This window comes from Phalacrocorax carbo, chromosome 11, assembly GCF_963921805.1.
Source record: "Phalacrocorax carbo chromosome 11, bPhaCar2.1, whole genome shotgun sequence".
Classification (NCBI taxonomy): domain Eukaryota; kingdom Metazoa; phylum Chordata; class Aves; order Suliformes; family Phalacrocoracidae; genus Phalacrocorax; species Phalacrocorax carbo.
Window position 1 is genome coordinate 20,468,972 of NC_087523.1, and position 14,135 is coordinate 20,483,106.

The window sequence follows — 14,135 nt, forward strand, 5'->3', positions numbered from 1 at the left end:
GCTGCAGGGATGCCTTCTGTGAGAAGCTGCCAGAAGCTCCCCCACATCTGACAGAGCCAACGCTGGCTGGCTCCAAGATGGACCCGCTGCTGGCCAAGGCTGAGCCCATCAGCGACAGGCACAGCACCTCTGGGATAACATGTTTAAGAAGGTGGGGAAAAACTGCTGCGCAACAGCAGCCAAGAGAGTGGAGTGAGAATATGTGAGAGGAGCAGCCCTGCAGACACCAAGGTCAGGGAAGGAGGAGGGGGAGGAGGTGCTCCAGGTGCCAGAGCAGAGATTCCCCTACAGCCCCTGGTGAAGACCATGGTGAGGCAGGCTGTGCCCCTGCAGCCCATGGAGGTTAATGGTGGAGCAGAGATCCACCTGCAGCCCGTGGAGGAACCCACGTTGGAGCAGGTGGATGCCCAAGGGAGGCTGGGACCCCGTGGAGAGCCCACACTGGATCAGGCTCCTGGCAGGACCTGTGGACCGAGGAGCCCACGCTGGAGCAGTCTGTTCCTGAAGGACTGCACCCTGTGGGAGGCACCTACACTGGAGCAGTTTGTGAAGAGCTGCAGCCTGTGGGAGAGACCCATGCTGGAGAAGCTCATGGAGGACTGTCTCCCATGGGAGGGACCCCACACTGGAGCAGGGGAAGAGTGTGAGGAGGAAGGAGGATCAGAGACAAGGTGTGAGGAACTGACAGCAACCCCCATTCCCCCACTCCCTGTGCCACTGAGGGGAGGAGGTAGAGAAATCAGGAGTGAAATTGCCGCTGAGGAGGGGAGTGATAAAGCAGTTGGTGGTCACCTGGTGTCCAGCCAGGGTCAACCCACCACACTACCAGAAAGTCTTCACTTTTTTTTTTTCTCCACTCTGGTTTTTCCCTTCCTGCCCTACTGTCTGGGACTTTCTTCTTTGTGTTTAAAACACACTTTCAATCCTCATCTCCCTTGCCAAGTGCATTCTGATTGTGGCTCATCCCACCCTACTCTATTTGAGACCCATATTCCTGCCCTGTATTTTGGTTTACTTGTTTAGCTGGAAGCCTGCTGTTGGGATGGATAAGCCTTATCCTGTATAACTACAGGAAAGGTGCCAGTATAATAGAAACTCTTCGTAAAATCAGTTTTCTTCTCTGTAGAGGACTGCCTGGTAGACTTTGTGAGATCCCTATACAGATTCTGCCACAATCAGTGAAAAATAAAATAAAATAAAAAAACCAAAAACAAACAAACAAACAAAACCAGAGGAAAGCCACAACCCTGCCCTCCATCTAGGCACGGAGTTTCTCATCAGTTGTCGTTGCAACTTTCCACAACTGCCTTTGGCACCATTTTAAAAATCCTAACTCTGTGCTGTGCTTTGTTTGATTAATGACGAGCTGCAGAGATTTCCTCTGGTGATCCTCATATGAGACATAAAGAAATGAATTGCCTCAGCAATGTCTGAAAGCAGAGTGTGCCAAGGATATAGTTTTCTTCCCCGAGTTTATAACGAAATATCTTATTGTATTCCTTGCCCTAAGGTACTAATTTGATACATTGTGCATCTGCTTGGCCCAAGCATTGCAGGTTTGCCTTAGCAAAGTGAGAGAATATAGTAAGAAATTGATATTAACAGCCACCAAAGCCACAATTATTCCTGTGCTATGAAGCATTCAATTTGGCTTTACTATATTTGTTCAAGCAACTGACTCCTGGATACTAACAACTCCATTACCAAAAGTTTTATTCTGAATGTTAGGGGAAATAGTGAGCAGAATGGTCCTGGTTCTGCTCTATTGTACAGCTGTAAATCCATATAATTCTTTCTAAACTTATACGTTTCAGATCAGTGTAGAAGTTGAGTTAGATAATTGGTATATCCTTTCTTGAGACGAGCTTCACATTGACAAAAAAGAAAGATGCTTTATCTCATAGTTGTGATTAGCCCAGTTGCCAAGCGCATGGACTCCTGTGAAAGAGTTAGGGCTTTTTTGTTGGACTTGTTTTTACTCAGAAGTGTGCAAATCAGGGAAGGTTCCATTAAAAGTCAGCTGCAGCCTGAGGCCCATCAGTGTCATTCTGTCTGATACGTTGACTGTGGGGAAAAATTGCTATTGCAGTTGCTGCGTTGCCTTTCCCTTCTTTCATCATGATTATCTGTCTCCAGTGCAGTGATTCTGTGCTAGGATGGCTTAGAGGTTCCTCTTGTTTAAACATACTTTTTATATCTCTGCTGCCTGCAGTGAGACTACCTAAATATCCTGGGGAAGTATGCATAGCAAAATGGTATCGCAGTAGTCCTTTGAGGTAGGGTAGCAATTTTATAATGGAGAAGAAACAGAGCAGAGAAGTTAAATGCCGTGTCAAGAGCTGCCCCGGAAGAATATGCCAGGATCGAGACTGGAGCCCAAGCTTGTGCTTCTTTTACAATCTATAGCTGATTTGTGGTACCTTTTGAAACTGGGGAAATTTGGTAGTGTCCAAAACCAGTTTACAAAAAAACCAACAGCAACCAAAACGCAAACAAAGAGGAATAAGATAAAATGTCTGTAAGCTTTCATGGTGTGTACCATCATTCCAAAATTTCCCTTCACCCCAGAGACTTGCTGCTACCTACCTTTTCTCCCTCAGAGCTCTTTGCATCTGATTTCTCCATGGCAGTGGAATTTTTATCACCTCATGGTGTTTTTCCTATAAGTGAAGATGTCAAACATCTTCTGTGGCTACGTGTACTCTTGAAGCTTTGTATTTCCCAGTTTAGGTAGTACTGTCTATAGGAAGCATTGTGTTCATTAATAATTTGAATCAGGAAACCACTGAAGCATGTACTTGAAGACAAGTTTATATTGCAGTAGGACCATATTTAGGAATATATTAGGATTATATTTAACCATTCTTTTGATCAAATGTAATTTTCGTATCTGAGGTCCTTCAGTACTATTCTGAGGTATTTTCAGAATATGCAAATTTTTTATTTCCAGAGGCAAGACTTTGCAGGAGGTGAAACAGAGGTCTGACTGGGTAAGATAGTTCTTCCATTCCTATTCAAATAGCCTGCCAGTTCCAACACCAGTTCATCTGATGTGTAAACCGGCCAGCAGGGCTTCGTAAAATTATTCTTTTCCTTCAACAGTTTAATCCCGTGGTCTTTTCTAAAGAAAAATTCTCATAACTACAGTAGGAATTTTGCCTGAGACCTGCAGAATCCTACCTGAGATTTAACTGTGCCGTTCGACAATTATCGGTTTTAACACACTGAAAAAATATCTAGCATGAATCCCTAGTGGATCTAATTCTGACCTTTCAGCAAATTGGGTGTGGACAAGAAGCTGAAAGTTTCAGAAAGTGTTGTTACTAATATTAAGCAAGGGAAATAATTCTATGGTATTTTAAGTACGTCCCATTGGTTAGTTAAAAAGAGAAACCCAAAAGTAATATTTAAAAGCAGTTCCACATAATCAGCCTCAAAGACTGTGGTGTAGGATTCCTGTATTAAGGTTAACGGAAAAGAACATTTGGGCAAATAGAGGTGGTGGTTTTAATCTACTGATTTGTTCCATGTAACACATTTTTCCACTCCTGCACCGTGCTTTTCAGTAGCATCACTTCTAAACCCCTCCTAAGGTTTAAATTTATCGGGGAAAGGTTAGTAGAGATGCTTTAAGTTTAATATGAAGTTCTTAGCAGATGCAATGTAGCAGTTTACTGTAAAATGAAATTTCAGTACCCTGGTGTTGCTAAGGCAGATATATTACCATGCCTTCGCCCCTCGTATGTTTATTTAATGTTTGATATTTAATGATCAAGTCTGCTGTTCTGTTTGGGCAATACCAAAGCCTCCTCAAATACACAGCTGAGATTTTCTAGTGCAGATGTGCTCTTCCTGATAGTCATACCCCCTCCTCTTGGGCTGTCTACAAAAGACATTGAGAAGCGAGAGGGTAAGAAGGACATGTAGGTCAGTATGGCCACCTCGAGTCACCGAGCCTATGGGTGCTATAGCCTATGGCAGTCTAATTCAGCTTGGGATAATGGCAGGAAGGGAAGCAGGGAGCAAAATGCATCCTACTGATGTCTTCCTCTCAATGCTTCCTCAGCTCAACTGAATTCACATGGCAGCAGTGATCTTTTGCTAGGTCCTTAGGGAGTATTCTCTGCGAAACAAAAATGTCTTTGCCTTTTGAAGTATGTTTCTATTGATGCCTGGCCTTTGCTATAACTTTCCAATTCTGCATAATTTCAAAGAACAGTTTGGTCTACAGGGAGTTGAAGAGCCTCCCTTAGCCTGGTGGCTGCCAGCTCACCTTCATTGTTTTGTCAGCATTTCTCATGCTTTCCCTGAGGTGGGTTTGGGTTTTTTATAACAGAAAATTTGGCTTATGTATTTTTTGTAATCATGGAAGTCATTTAATCACAGTATTTAATTATGTTTCTCTCCAGTTTAGGTCTGGAGCCAGTTTGGGTTTGTTTTAATTATAACAAGATTTTCTAAACGCAGCCCTTTTTCAGTGGCTTTCAACTCAATTAGAGATCAGAATCTTAACTTCTGTTTAGGGAAGGCATTCACAAAAGTCTGTAAGTCTGTCTTTACCACTGCAGTCAGTATGAGTTACTGTTCAGGGTGCCTTGGAGATGAACACGTGCTTCGATGCCTTGCTAGCCTAGGCCTGAATATCAACACAGGGCTTGGGAATTTTAATGTGTTTTACCAGGCCAAAGAAGAAAGGAAATTATAACTATTTGTCTTATAACTGCCCTTACAAACTACTGATTTAATTCTTAATTTCAATGAATATGTATTTTATTGGCATCTTAATTCCCAGGTGGATTGAGTTAGCAGCAGAGGGTGATCACAAGTTATTGGGGAGGGATGTGTGGGAGAGGCAGAATGGATTAGGATGTGTCAGATGCCATGAGTGTGGTCTAGTGTGGTTGGGTTTTATAATTCCAGCCTTGAACTGGAATGTGCCCTGTACATTTAGCATTAGAAAAACTGGCAAGCTATTACCTAGGTCTTTGGAAGTATGTAGAGCCCCTGCTTGAGTTCACTGGCACCAGACTGTTTTTCTTACAGTGCAGTTTGCACTGAGTAAGCAAAGGGCTGGAGCCAGATTCCCAGATGCATTATCAGGGAATCAGGTAGTCTAATGGGGCAAAGGTTAGTCAGGTATATACATCTTTGTAAAGCAGCAGCTATCTCCAAATATGTTTAACTTTCACCATTGCAAGTAAGTAGCCAGTTCTGCTGTTTCTCTTCAGCTACGAGAAACACTAGTGTAGAATATATAAAAAATAAGAGCTTTAAAATGCAGTTTAAAGCATAGAACTGGCAAACAGCAAACACTTTTTTAAAGGAAAAGACAACCTCTGTCCTGAGAAAAACTTTCACGAATCCCGGGGACTGGTTTTCTGTTGTAGCGATGCTGCTAGAGGGCAGCATTGTATAAACAATTGGAGTGTGACATCCTAAAGTTTGTAAGCATCTAATCTGAGTTTTAAATGTAGTACTTCTCAAGGATATCAGTGGTTTCTCAGTTTTATGATCAGGGTTTAATTAAAAAGCTGTTTCAGCTTTGATTGCGCTCTCAGTGATGTTAACATTCATGTATCTATATTTTCCCTGTTTCTTTTTGGCTTATCATAAATGCTGAAGGAACAGTTGCCTTGGTCACTTTTCTTCTTGCAACAGCTAACATAAGTAAAGAAATTATGAGTTTTTTAGGAATAGTTTCCAAACTTATTTACTACATGAAAATCATGTACAATTAATTTTCCTGCATCCCCAGCAGATGGCACCTGCAAAATATTTATGTATTGGCCCCCAAAACACAGAACAGCAAGGTATAAAATTTGTGATGAATTATTTACTTCTTACTTATGGGTGTTGTTTTGCATTCTGTCCCAGAAGGGTGTGCCTCTGCTTTATGTTGCTCCTTTTGGGCTATTCCTTGATTTGCTAATGCAATGCTTGCTGTACATGCATTTTAAAACTGAGTACAGAATCAGTTTTGTTCACAGTTCTCATAAACAACCAAGCACTTGAACAATACTTACAATAAATTTTCATTTCAAATATTTGTACAACCCAATTTTCCATTATAAATGATTATAAAATGTGAAGATCTGAAATTCCTGCAGTTTTAGTAAAATTACTGAGCTCTTTATGATTAGATAGAGCTCTTTGTGGCATAGAAGTCAGCATTAGGCAAGCAGTCTTTTAAAATGTGGCAACTGATTTGGGGATTTTGGGTGGGACATCTTTACCAGTCATCTAAAACCTAAGAAGTTCTCCAGACTGGGAACTACTTATGAATATTTGACTATAGTTGCTCTGGATGCTGCTGCTTTTTGGTTGTTGCTCATGTAACACATTTCGTAGAAATAGCCAAAAGCATCTACAGGGCTGCCCTAAACTTTCCTCAGCTAGGCTCACTCTCAGGCACACTCCCTGTGTCTGGGAAGGGCTCGACTTCACATTCCAGCCCCGACCCTGACTGTGCACTTTGCACTGAAAAGCCGTCGGCATGCTCGATGTGAAACTGGATGTGAGTGATTGCTTATGCAGAGTTTATCTTGCTAGGCAAACCATGTTTCGTAGGAGAATCCGCAATGTCTTTTTAGGGAAACTATGTATGTGTAAACTAGTGTGAATCTAAGGGAAGATACCAAAAGAACATTGATCTCAAAGTTTCTTCCATATTGTCCCAGATGCTCTCCCTGCGACTTTTAAGCTCTCCTGATGCCCCTCAAGATCCATGAGGCCAGGGTTATTTCTATAAATTCCTCTGCTGCTTGATGGCCTACAGGACACCACCTGTTTCCCTGGGAGCCTGACATACAAGTAGCATTTCTTTCCTGCAGAGTCAAAGATGGTCCCTCATCCTACCTGGTCACTCTCATTCCCCCCGCCCCCCAAACCTGCTTCTTACTCCTGAGTGCAGCAAGGAGAAATCTGTCGGAGAAAAGCTGAGACATAAGATCCCCTCTGAATGTGAGGACCATCATTACTTATGCATAGTAGATATTGAATGAATGTCATTACTTAGGTGTAGTAGATGTTGATGCTGATGCAAATTTCTTTCACTCAGATAAAAAAGAAGCATTTAACTGTTTTAAATTAAGTTACAAAACCAAGGTCAGCTTCTGAAAACATGCAACATAGCATAGTACTGTTGAAAACAATGGGGTGAACTGGCTTACACCAGCAACAAATCTGCTCCTGCTGGCCTCTCGTGTTTTGCCAGTAATGTCTGCTAATAAAAATACAGCCTGTAATTTGAAAACTTTTTGGTTTTAAAAAACCTAAATTAAGGAATTAATTTGTATTTAATGTAATGATGAGATGGATGGCAAGTCAGAAAAAGTTCAGTAGGTGTTGAACCTTTGATGGTTTATTTGCTTGACCTGTTTTTGGGTATGGTCAACCATTTCCCAGTACGCTGAGGGCAGTCTGCCTAAATCACTATGGTCCAACTCTGCAAGAAGCTCCATGTAGAAAAACCCTTCCAGCCAGAGAGCGCTGCTCTTCAGACTAGGTGCCAGGCTCTGGCCTCTCAGGATGGCGTTCCTAGTGATTGAGAATATGAAACCTTATCAGACACCAGTGTAAAATAAGTAGGGTTTTAGTTCAGGCTTTCATTTCCTAGCCTTTTGCCACCAATCAACCAACTCGACCAGAATTAGAATCTACTGACACCCACTATGGACAGTCTCACGGAAGGAACTATGGGGACTGGTATTGTGAGTCCAGCTGCTTGGGTGTGAAACACTGTGGTGCTGAGACAGCCACCTGAGCCTCTCCTGTGCCTGTGGCAGCTCCTTCTACAGCCAACAGCAGTCTTTCCATTTCCTACAGTGGGAGCTGAGACATGTTTCTGGTACCTTCCAGTTTTTGCATGCTAGAACAAACTTTCCCGGGGAAGGTCACCCCACCGCTGTCTATTGTGTGGTGTCTTCCTCTTCTCCCCTGTACCTGCCATAAACCAACTTACCCTGGCAAGAGAGTTCTGGAGTGGATACCACACGGTTCTAATCTCCAACATGTTTCTGCAGGGGTGAGCAGCAGACTTCAGTCTCTACAGGCTAGCAATCTCCTTCCTTTCACCAGCGCTACAATCAGGTCATTTTATAACTCTATGCCTTTATTTGCAGGCTCTCGGTATGAAATTTCGTTTGGTTGTTTGTCTAGTTTTTAGTTTCACAACTAAAGAACAAAAAACACTTTTAGACCTTCTTTTTAAAACCTTTTTTTTTTTTACTTCTGGGAAGCAAAAAGCAACCAAAGACACACAGTACTGAATAAGTCCAATTATACTGCATTCTTGTGGTTGAGTAAGACACAGAGCAACTAAAACAAACTAACATAAACAGGGAAAGCCAAATTAAATACTTACATTTGTATAGTGCAAGAGGATCCTGGGCTCAGGAATGTAATTCAATCTTTATTTATTTTTTAAGTAGGCAGTGCATAAAATAGTTGGGGATCTCTGCAATGCAACTCTAAGGTAGTGGAATACTTTTTGACTAAAGAGTCAGCTAATACAGTATTGTAGGGGGACTAAGTGTTTGCTCAGCGTGCAAGAGAGCTCTGACAAATCTAAAGAAAGGATCCCCAAGTCAGTCGTGGCTCTTCATAATGCAAAAGCAATTTATAAAATGGATACCTGACACCAAACGGGGAGAGAGAATTTGGGTGTCTAATTGACACGTACACAATCTGCTTAGCATTGGAAGTGTGAAGTTCTACTTGAAGCAAAAATGATTGTGGTATGTAAGGAATGCAGATGTTTATCTATATATCATTGCCACTGGGCCTTCTCACAGTCCTCCTAATAACTGTGCTGCAGGAAGAGCTTTTGGACTTTTCCAAAACAAATCTGACCTTCCCATCACTCCCCACTTCAAGGTCCTTTGTATATCAGAAGATACACGAAAAAGTAGCTGCAGCATAATATGGATGTTAGGGAATAGCTGCAGCACATTATTTTATAGCTCAAGATTGGGGTAGAAAGATTTAATTTGGAGGTAGTGCAATTTACTCACAAATTATTCACTCTATGCCAGTAATTCCTGCACTGCTTCTAAGGTCTACCCACGTTGTATCAGGTGCTGGCAGTTGGTCCCTGAAGCACTGACACACACAACGGCTATTTCCTGCTGTTATGTTGAAGAAGCTGCAAAGTATTAAATATGTTACTAGTTACTTTTCTGTACACAGAAATGTCAGCAGCCATCACCGGGATGTTCGGGGAATGAAGGGAATGTGGTACATATTCGCAAACGAAACGGACGGTGAATTATAACCTTCATTAAGCAGTGGTCTAGATAAGGACTATGTCAGTGATCAGTAGTTCCAGATTCATCTACCTTTATGAAAAGGGTTGGTTTCTGCTTCAACGTGAAGGTTGTTTTCTGCTCAGTGTTGATCTCAGTAACAATAATCATCAGGAATTCCAAATCCATGAAATCCACACCCAGACTCCAGATTTACTCTGTTATAATTATTTGTGTATAGAGTTTGCCTTGAAGGCTGTCATAAAATGATAGATCCACAATGCTACTATGGCTTAATGTAAATATTGGGGGGTGGTGGTGTAGTCTCTCATTGTCTCCCTTGGCCAAACCGTCGCTCCAGTCATGGTAAAGAATCTTTGTAAATGCTTTTTATTTCTTTGAATCAGTCACTAAAGGAAGATGTCAGAGAGTGGAACCATTTGGTGTCCTGTCCTGAGGTTTACACCTTACAGCCTTCTGGGGGAATAATCCCCGTAGCTCTCGCACTTTGCCTTGTATCAGGGACAAAATTCTCAAGCTAGCAGGCCCAAGTGTTTGCCAGGAATTTTAAAATGTTGCCATCCTGAATTATTTAAGCCTATCAGTCTATCAAAGAATGTTTAGCCTCCCGTTTTCCTTCCCCCCATTTTTCCTTTCTTTGAACGTCTGTTTTCTTCTGCTTCCCCCTCCCCAACAGGCTGCAGCAAAGAAAATCTGTCAGGTTTTTTTTTTCTGGAGTTTTTCTCCTTTAATATTCAGTCTGCACAGCCTCCACATAAAAGGTTACCAACCTTGGCTTTCACTTATGCAATTAATACTGGCTTTACGTTGTAATCCCACTTCAGTTTGATGATCAGCCTTGCACCATCCCCAACTGTTACGGTATGTATATCAAAATGTTGAGACATCGTTGTTAAGAACAGTGGCCTAGCTTTAGCTATTCAAATGCATATTTAGTCCCTTGTGAGAAGCTAGATTTTTATATAGCAGTTTTCACAGATACTGCTGGAGACTCAGTGGTTCTGGAAGTCAGGCCCTTCATTAGTGTGCCTACATATAAATACAAGCACTTTATTAGAGCTGAAAAATAAAAAGAACTAATATTAGACTTATTACTAGTTATTTTGTCTCTTGCACCTCTGGTTCATATCCCATGTTGTTGCTTTGGCATCTGTGTTACCCAGCCAGCTTCAGTGCCTGAGTGGCTTCCCCCACCAAACCAGGCCAGAAGTGATCTATCCTTTGGCAGTAGCATTTAGACAGAGTCCAAGGCTCTGGACTGCTCTCATCTCTCAGCTGAGGATCATGCTGTCTCTGTGTATGTATACCAGGGTTACTCAAGTGATGGACTCCAATATGGATTTAGAAAAGAGCCAGTTCTACCTAGCCATTGTGTAGATCCCATACAAGATTTTCCCCTACATCTTTTTTTTTTTTCTGACTAATTGTCCTTGTGCACATTCACACTGTGCACATTCGTACACTTAACCATGGAAATGTATGGAAGACCCGGATTTTTCAGCTCTGCTAGCATCTTCTCCTCTCAGTGTTGAATTCCAACCATGATTTTTCAGTGGGGAAAAAGTGATAAGCTTTGTCACAGCTGAGTGCCTATTCCTGTGGGACATTCCTGTTTGGCTCTACTATTGTGTTGGGTTTGTGCAGCAAGGTTTTGGTAAGGGCGGGGGGAGCTGCAGGGCGCAGATGACCCTCAGTGGTCTGGGGGGCAGGCTTCAAACGTGCAGCTGTCTAGCAACAGAGTGGGTCATTTCGACCTTTCGGGTACCATAAAGGACTGTGGTGGGCTGACCCTGGCTGGCCAACAGGTGAGCACCAACCACTGTATCAGTCCCCTCCTCATCTGGACAGGGGAAGGAAAATACAATGAAAGGCTCATGGGTCCAGATAAAGGACAGGGGGATCACTCGCCAGTTACCATCATGGGCAAACCAGACTTGACTCAGGGAAATGAATTTAATTTATTGTCAGTCAAATCAACATAGGGTAATAAGAAACAAAACCAAACCTTAAAACACCTTCCCCCCACCCCTCCATTCTTCCCGGGCTCAATTTCACTCCTGATTTTCTCTACCTCCTCCCCTCAGTGGCACAGGGAGTGGGGGAATGGGGGTTGCTGTCAGTTCCTCACACCTTGTCTCTGATCCTCCTTCCTCCTCACACTCTTCCCCTGCTCCAGTGTGGGGTCCCTCCCATGGGAGACAGTCCTCCATGAGCTTCTCCAGCATGGGTCTCTCCCACAGGCTGCAGCTCTTCACAAACTGCTCCAGTGTAGGTGCCTCCCACAGGGTGCAGTCCTTCAGGAACAGACTGCTCCAGCGTGGGCTCCTCGGTCCACAGGTCCTGCCAGGAGCCTGATCCAGTGTGGGCTCTCCACGGGGTCCCAGCCTCCCTTGGGCATCCACCTGCTCCAACGTGGGCTCCTCCACGGGCTGCAGGTGTATCTCTGCTCCACCATTAACCTCCTTGGGCTGCAGGTGGATCTTTGTTCCACCATTAACCTCCACGGGCTGCAGGTGGATCTCTGCTCCACCATTAACCTCCATGGGCTTCAGGGGCACAGCCTGCCTCACCATGGTCTTCACCAGGGGCTGCAGGGGAATCTCTGCTCTGGCACCTGGAGCACCTCTTCCCCCTCCTCCTTCCCTGACCTTGGTGTCTGCAGGGCTGTTTCTCTCACGTATTCTCACTCCTCTCTTAGCTGCTGCTGCGCAGCAGTTTTCCCTGCAGAAAGCATGCAATTTGCAAAGCCACTACATAGTTCTCTATTTCCACTAGACAATGTGCTATTACAGAAGCTTCTGGGGCTGCTGTAATTCTTTATTGTATTGTCCTCTTCTCTGTCTCTGTATTTCATTTTGAGGTCCAGGAGTTTCTTGTCCAAGTAATCTACACCACTGGAGTGGGAAATTCAGACAGAAAGCATCCTAAGAGTGCAAGGCTGCATATGGACAATCACTCGAGACAGAAAGGGAGATGGTTTACTAGAGTGTATGTTGAGATATATAAATTCCCAGCTTACCTGCCCTTTTCTCTACCTTCAAACCTCATTAGAGAGTTAAGAGTCTTAGAGTTGAGTGGAGCTGACACCACAAAGTGCATTGCACCCATTTACACTGCGTATGCAGCCCATATGACGAGGCAGGACATAAGCATTCCTCCATGGATACTGAGAAGTGCCAAAAATTGTTCTATCTGGAATACTTGGGCATATTCATAGGATCAAGAAGCCTTTGGGCTTCAGACGCAATGGACTTTCTGGGCCTAAGTAAGTAACCTCCATTTTATACTGTTGTCAGGGAGCAGCTTGCAGCGTTTTGCTGCTACTTGCAGATGTGAAGGGAGCACCAGGCTTATCTGGCAGCACTGCCTCCTGTGCACTCATCTGCTTCCCAACAAGGGAACCTCCACGTTCTACCCAGTGGACCATGGTAAAAATTTACAGAGTAAACTTGATGTTCAGGGTCAGCTCCTCTGCAGTATTCTAGCAAATTGGGTACCTGAATTCCTAAAGGGCTGGGATATTCTAGCTATAATTGCCAGTTTTGGGGGTGCTCACAGGATGTCCAGCGTAATCAATGCCCAAGGGAAAGCCAAGAGAACAGCTGGAGCCTTGCTCATAGTGACAGAGCTCTATTCTGTGAAAGGTAATGGAAAACTTTACTGCTCTGTTTTGGTGCTGAGTAACTTGATCTATGTGGTTATTTTTACTCTTTTCTGTTTACATTCTTAGTGCCTTTTCTGATTTTTAGACATATATGTACTTTTTCCTTCTATCGCCTATGAGCTTCTGGACAGAATTCTGCTGAAACTCTTTCCCCCTAAAAACACAGACAAATGCAGATTAAAGGTATGTGCTTTTGCAAAAGGTCTGTATTCACACTGTCACTCTCTGGATTAAGATTGCTGTGGTTTATGTATGTGCAGCTGCTTTCTAATTAAAGCCCACATCTGCCCTGGCTTTAACACCAGTCAACTGTAGTGAGGCCATTAACCCTCTCTGTTACTTCCACCCTTTGTCCTATGGGCACGTGAAAGGATAAATAGATTGAGAAATGAAAAACCAAAAGCGCAGTTCTCAGTCTTGCTGGGTTTGTGCTCAGTAAATCTGAAGAGGGAAGAATGTGGAAGCCAGGTCTCTTTCTGTTCTCTCAATGAGAGTCTGGTTATTAGTCTAATTTAGCACACATTCAGGACTGGGCTGCAGTCCTCCATTCTGCTGCTCAAAGACTTTTTGCATTATTATGTCAGCTCCCAATCCATTTAGTTGCTTACATCGCCTGACAGGCTCCTTCTGGGAAGGACATGCATTTGTTGTGCAAAAGGGGTTGCCCTGTCATCCGTCCACCCAAAGGATCCCCTGTGTCAAGGGAAGGAATCCTTAGTAATTTCTCACTTGCTTTGTGTTGCTTCAGCTGTACGAAAGAAGTAGGAGAGCCCTGCGGTCTGGCTCTGGAGACTCTGCTCTTTGCTCACGTAAGGCAAGCCTCACTTCCAGTTCATAGAATTCAGGAGGCCATGTCATCCAGAAGGGATTTCTGCATGATTCCTCTGAATGATGGATGAGATACATGAGTGCAGATGAAAGTTTTCTCTCATTTCCTTGGGACTGAGCAATAAAATAGGGAATCTGTAATATGAATTTTAAAAACACCAAAACCAAAAACTAAGGAAAATGTAGCCTCTTTGGCTCTTTGAGTACTGTTTAGACTTTCAAAACTGAATCAGTCCAAGTTTGTGGCTTATTATGCAGGCTGCTCTTGATAACTTCTGAAACTTCATCCAAATGAACTATTCAGATCCTGGGTGGAGTAGCACTAATGGTGATGTAACAGACCTGAGGTCAGTGCATCTCCTCCCAGTGTGTGGTCTGTG

General features: G+C 43.3%; 1 non-coding gene across 1 annotated transcript; it reads left to right on the plus strand.

Moving 5' to 3' along the window:
* Nucleotides 1–10,940: 10,940 nt before the first annotated feature.
* TRNASTOP-UCA (transfer RNA opal suppressor (anticodon UCA)) lies at nucleotides 10,941–11,027 on the plus strand. The gene has a single exon. It is a non-coding gene; the product is annotated as a tRNA-Sec (tRNA).
* The last annotated feature ends 3,108 nt before the right edge of the window (nucleotides 11,028–14,135 follow it).